Genomic DNA, 6,000 nt, shown 5'->3' on the forward strand with positions numbered 1-6,000 from the left:
TGCCAATGATTGTTACTATTGGTCACAGGCATATCCTGCCAGTTTTGAGAAAGAATCTGAAGTAACAGAGACGGTTCAGGTATTTGACTTAAGGTATTATAAATCCATCTAACTTGGAAATTTATTAATTCAATTTTATTTTCCTTATAAAAAATGAAATCAACACATATTTATTGAGAATCTACTATCTATAAGATTCTACCTAGGTGCTATAGAAGTATAAAGAAATATCTGCTCCATACACGATACCTCTTTACTGTTAACATGGTCATAGCATTAGTCAGAAAAAGCTCTAAACTTTTGATTAGATTGTCAAACATTCCTATAATAGCAAAAATACCCCCATTCCAGGCAATGCTGTGCACGTCTTTGACATCTGTACTTTGCACGGTATTTTCCGTGAGCAGCCCTCACTGCTTTGGAAGAAGAAATGAGTGGTATTGTTTGTTATGACTTTACTTTGCATATTTTTAAAAGACCTAACAGTTTATAGCTTCCATTATTCTTTCATTGTAGTTATTCACTGATGTAGTCCCATACCAAATGTTCTCTCTTTTATGATTCCTTAAACTTAAAAAAAAAAAAATCACATTTATCTTGAGGGGAATTGGACCATTTCTGTTTTGCGTTGCACTTGAGTAATGCTTTGAGTTGAATATTCTTGGGGTTCTAAAATTAAGTTAATCCATATGTAATTAGGAACGTTCTTAACTAGACAGTCCTGGTTAGCAAGAGATTGGCAGATTATTCTGAAAAACTATTTAGCAAACCATGAATAGCAATTAAATGAGAAAAGGCTAAATTTCTCTTTAAAATGGGTTGTTGCCATAATTTACTGTGGCAATATGATTTTCTATTTTTAATTGCTGTAGACGGTGCATTTTGTAAAGTAGACTTTTGCCTTCGGAAAGCTAGATAGTTCCGTAATTTTGTATGACTTATGCTTTTTAGCAGTTCAGTGAGTATTCTGCCTTGGCGATCCCTTTTGATTCATGATGGATAAAAGAAACTAAAGGTTAGTTTATTCAAAGATAGTCTTGTACTTCTTAAACAAATTGAGACAAAATGAGTATCTTGGAGAAACTAAGTATTTCTCTTTATGAGACTTTATGACCTTATGTAATTTATTATGCTTTCTTTATAACATAGTGCTTTTATTCCCAGAATTATTATACTTAACATTGACACTTAAAGATGTTCCTATCTTAATTCAAATAATGAGAATTTTGCTCTATATTCCATGTCAATAGCAGGATTCAGGGAGGGTTTGAAGCTGATGAATACACACACCGTTCTTCCTTTCCCCCACCCCAGACACCAAGTCCTTCATGCTCTCTATAGTCCCTCATTCATTTCTTCATTTGCAGAAGTCATTTCAGAAGGAATTTATGACAGTGTCATCTTTTAGTAAATAACAATAAGTCACAGTCTATGGTCTATAATAACTGTAGATGCTCAGCTGCTTAAAGTCACCTTTATCACTTAAAATACGTTTTATTTTGTCTCCATATTAGTATGAAAATACAGAGGAGGCTATTTCTTCAATTAAATGTGAAAGATTAATCACTAGGCAATTTGTTTCACAAGAGAAAATAATTAAATGTCAAAAATGGAATATTTACCTCTCAGACCTTATATGCCTGTGAAAAAAGTGTTGGAGAAGCACAAAAATCTGGTGCTATTTGCATATATTTTGATTGAGCTGACACTAAGGTTTGCACCTAACTAAAACCTATTAATACTGAAATTACCTAATCCATTCATTCCTACTGTGGTTTCCCATGCTGTTTTTAGAAGATTAGCAATTTTGTCTACAATAGATCTCAGATCTCCACTGGTCCCAGTGTTCTGAGGATATGAATATGCACTTTCTTTTTTGAAAACTAACCAGGATTTTCCAAAGTACCATCACAATGAAACAAGATAAAGTGATGTATTACTTTTCTATTTCCCCCTTGCTCTTATTTTTGCTGCTCTGCACTACTGATTGCACCACCACCAGATCAGAATGAACAATTAACTGTCTAATTATTCTAGTCACACCAGCCCACAATGAAATCTTTATTCCGTGTTTACAGCAATCTTTGGCAGAGACTGTCTTGCTGTTTCTAAACTAAGAAGAACTGCCCTTTGGCACTTCTCGGCATCAGCTGCCTTGGTTTCAGCCCTGGGTGCCAATAATCAGACTTCTTTTTCTTCCAAAGTGGACATTTTTTTTTAGGGTGAAAAGACCTATTCTCATCACCCCCCCATATATTCTGGCTGATTTATGTTCTAGCCACTGCAGCTCTTCCTTCCGTATCTCTTTACATTTTTCCCCTCTCCATAGAACACCACCAGGCAAAACCCCATTTTAAGTCCAAAACTGTAAAAAATGCTTAACCAAACAGTGCTCACTACTATGAGGGAAAGAAAAATACAACTACTGGTTTATGGGTAGAGGGAAGTCAAGGAAATCCCTCCTGCTTTTCTAAACTGCTAATTTTCTAGCTCAAAAGGCATTCAATACCTTCTCCACCAGGGGAAAACATATCCACTTTTCAGTGGCTCTCTTGATTACTTCCAACTATTTACTTAAATTCGCCAACAGCTGCACATCTTTGAGAAGCCTCAGAACTTGGGGAATATTTACAAATAGATAAAGGGCTGAGAGAGTCCATCTGAATCTCTTTGAAATGGCAAGGGGAAATTATTGCACTCTATAGATCTGGGTAAAGAAGTTAACACCAACCCAGAGATAAGAGGGTTCACCAAAGGGAGGAGGGAAAAACACCTTTGTTAGCCCTTTTTGGACCATCTGATTGAGTCCCTTTCCTGAATCTGAGAGCAGAAGACAGCCAATGCTGGGTCTGTTGCCCTACACTGCTTAACCATTTTTCCAGAAGAACATTTCCCTGCTCTGCAAGGATGATGGCATCTTCCCACTCCAGTCTCCAAACCCTATGTGACAGTTCCCCTAACAGCCCTTCTCTCTCGCCTCTCAGCCCCCACCACTTACTACATTCTTATTGCCTTTCCTGTGAGAACTGGCTCATAAAATTTTACAGGGGAGAAAGGTAGAAGGGGGCGTTTCAGTAGTATAAACACTGATTAAATTCCCGGGCAACTCTCCCCAAATGAAAGATAATTTTTCTACAAGTATGCACGAGCATGTCAAGAATGCTAAGTCATTTTTATGTTCATACTTTTCTTCTCCATTTTAATCTTACACTGCCACATGGCACACATGCTAAAAATGGATCTCCTTAACCTGTAGTGTAGCAAACTTTTCACAAAACATTAAAATCGCGTATTTTGTAGACTGTCCTTTCCCAGGATGTTCAAAGCAATTTTAGATACAAAATCAGATCATCTCAAGACAAATGTCTTATTAGAAAGGCATGCTGCTTGTGCATTGGCAAATAGGGAAAATCAGAAGCACCGGAAAGGAAAGGTCACACCAAAGTCAGTGGTAACAGCTGAAGTAGACTCTGAGAGCTTGCTTCCAATTTATACTACTTCCCACTTGCTCTTCATTTGCCTCTATTTTCTCTGGCAGGAGGGGATGTGGCCAGCCAGGGGGCTTGACCTTACACCCTGTAGTCGGCTCAACTCTGACATGCTGTTCTCCCACACTCTTGTCTTGTTTTCTGTGTCATCAGTTGGGCAAGCCTGAGCCCTGGAACAGCTTTGACCAGGGGCGCGAGCCAAGAGGAGGCAACGGCAGGTGCCCTTGTGGCTGCCTCCAGTGTTGGGAACTGAAGCCTGCCCACGGCAGGTAACATGCCCAGTAGGACAGCAAGGGTCACACTAAGAGAAAAATAAATGTCCAGATTGTATAAATACATGAGAGGAAAAAGCTAGGTCAAGTATGGGGTTCAAGATTGGCAATGCCTGCACAGTTCTGAGCCAGAGGAGGCTGAGGAAGGCGAGCTGATAGAAATTTAATATTCATCCATAGCGTGGGTGCAAGCACGTTAGACAGGACTTCTTGTGGTTTTTGTTGTCCTTAGGTAGATCCAAATTCCTTAGCTGGGTCCCTGACACTGCCACAGCTCTGGGGGGTAATTTCCTTTGGTAGAGATACACATCAGAGTCTAGAGGGGGTCAGGGGACATTTTATTTGCAGAGTGGCAGATTCAGTTTCCAGGCGACCTATAACAATCAAGACAAAATCCTTCCTGGTGTTCGTGCCAATAACATCAACAGCATTAATAACAGTAACAATAATGGCAATAGTAATGACACAGGAAACTCCGAATCTACCAGGCGACCAACCCCTCAGTGCTCTGCTGTCAGCCCTCCTACTCTCTGCCTGGTCTAAGGAGAGAAAAGGCTCTGGCGCTGCCTCGGGGCTGCCCTCCAGATTCCAGCCCCCACCCCCGCCCCCGAGGTGGATCGCCAGGCAGAGGCTTCTGCTTCAGCCTAAGTCCAGCCCACAGTTTCTCCTGTTGCTAAGGGCAGGTTGGGACTCCGCGGTAGGGTTTCCTCTACAATTCTGCAACTTTCACCCCATCTGACCCCCTCGCCGCCCCCTCACCCCGGCTGTCCCCGCACGGCAACTACAACAAGCAAAGCCCAAACAACCCGAGCGCAATTCAGAGCTTTCCCTGGGAGTGTCAGGGCCAGGAGACAGGAAATCCGGGGAGCCGGCGATGTCCGGCAGGTGGCGGGGACGCGAGTCATCACCACATTCTCCTCCCACAGCCGAACTCGGGTGGGGACACGGCGCGAGGCGCGGACTGGGATCAGCCCCGCAGGCGCCCGCGCCTCCCCGGAGCCTTGGTTTCTGGTCCCGCTTCCCGGCGCGCATCCCCGCGCGGGGGACGCAGCCGGCCCTCTCCCCTCGGCAGCCGGAATGAGGCGCCGCCGCCAGCGGGGCAAGCGAGGGGCGAAGACTGGGCCGAGCGCCCCCGCGAGCCGCGCTCCTGGGTCCCCGGTCCCCATCCCTCGGCGCGCGCAGTCCCCATCCCTCGGCGCGCGCAGTCCCCGCTGCCAGCGCGCTGCGTCCTCCGCCAGCCCCGCTGCGCCCCAGCTTCCTTCTCCCTGAGAGCAGCTCCCCAGCCCAGGCAGCCCCTTCACGTCCCCTTCCCCGCGAAGTCCGAGGAAGTCCAACTCCGGCCGGCTCGCAGGCTCGCCGTGGCCGCGGCTAGTTGGGAGGAGAGCGCAGCGCGGAGCAGGACGGCGCGCAGCGCCCGGAGGCGCCTTGAGGATGGGCTCCCGGCGCCCGGCGCCCGGCGCCTCCCGGAGCCCGGGAACAAGACACGCGGGGCCCCACCCGAGCTCTCCGCTTTACCTGGCAGGGCCGCTGACTCTCAGGGGACGTTTGGTCCAGACTCCTCCGGGGCGGGCGTCCAGCTCACATAGCTGCCTCCCACACCGGGCAGCCGATGTCCCTCTGGGTCCCTTCGCCCCCGCTCGGTGCTGCCCCCGCCCCCCACCCCCCTACCCCCTCTGTCAAAAGTGTCACAGCTTTTCTGCCTTCGGATATTTCGCAAAGTCCGCGCAGTCGCCAGGAGTTGGGCGGCAATGGCAGGCGCGCCAACCCCGCCGCTGCCTGTCCCGCCTTCCCGCGGCGCCCTGTGCTCAGCCGGCCGGGGAGAAGAGCCACCTCGTCGCGGTCACCGTCCCCCGAGCGCGGCGCGCGGTCCTCTTCCCCTCCCTCGCGCCTTCTCTAGCCTGAGTGCCTGCCGCCTGCCTGTGCCACGGGTCCTCATTCCCCTGCTCATGAATATTCTGACAGAGGCTAATGCCGTTGAAGTAAATTGAATTAGCCAATTGGTGCCAGGAATGTGCGCTCCTTCCTTCTGAGGAGCTGTCTGGAGCCCCAGCAGATGAAAGCAATTAGCGTCCGGTTGGCACCCTGTGGTTTAGTTCGGTGAGGGGCAAAATGGGTTAATTCTTTAAATGCAGTTTAGATACCGCATTTAAATGTTTAAACTCTTTTATTGGCTGAGAGAGTAAGAAAATGTTGAGGGGGCGCGACAAGAAACCGGGTAGGTAGGCGTAGGGGGGGCGTAT

General features: G+C 47.0%; 1 protein-coding gene across 3 annotated transcripts in view; it reads right to left on the reverse strand.

Annotated features, from left to right (window-relative positions):
- Positions 1-5,681, reverse strand: part of CDH20 (cadherin 20) — a 199,605-nt gene extending 193,924 nt beyond the window's left edge. The window contains exon 1 of one of the 3 annotated variants that reach the window (XM_070512928.1): positions 5,276-5,681. The gene's annotated coding sequence lies outside the window, so the exon portion shown is untranslated. The remainder of the gene's footprint in view (positions 1-5,275) is intronic. The other 2 variants (XM_070512929.1, XM_070512930.1) reach the window with 2 other exon arrangements.
- Positions 5,682-6,000: the final 319 nt, after the last annotated feature.

Source organism: Equus asinus, chromosome 7, assembly GCF_041296235.1.
Source record: "Equus asinus isolate D_3611 breed Donkey chromosome 7, EquAss-T2T_v2, whole genome shotgun sequence".
In the NCBI taxonomy this organism is placed as follows: domain Eukaryota; kingdom Metazoa; phylum Chordata; class Mammalia; order Perissodactyla; family Equidae; genus Equus; species Equus asinus.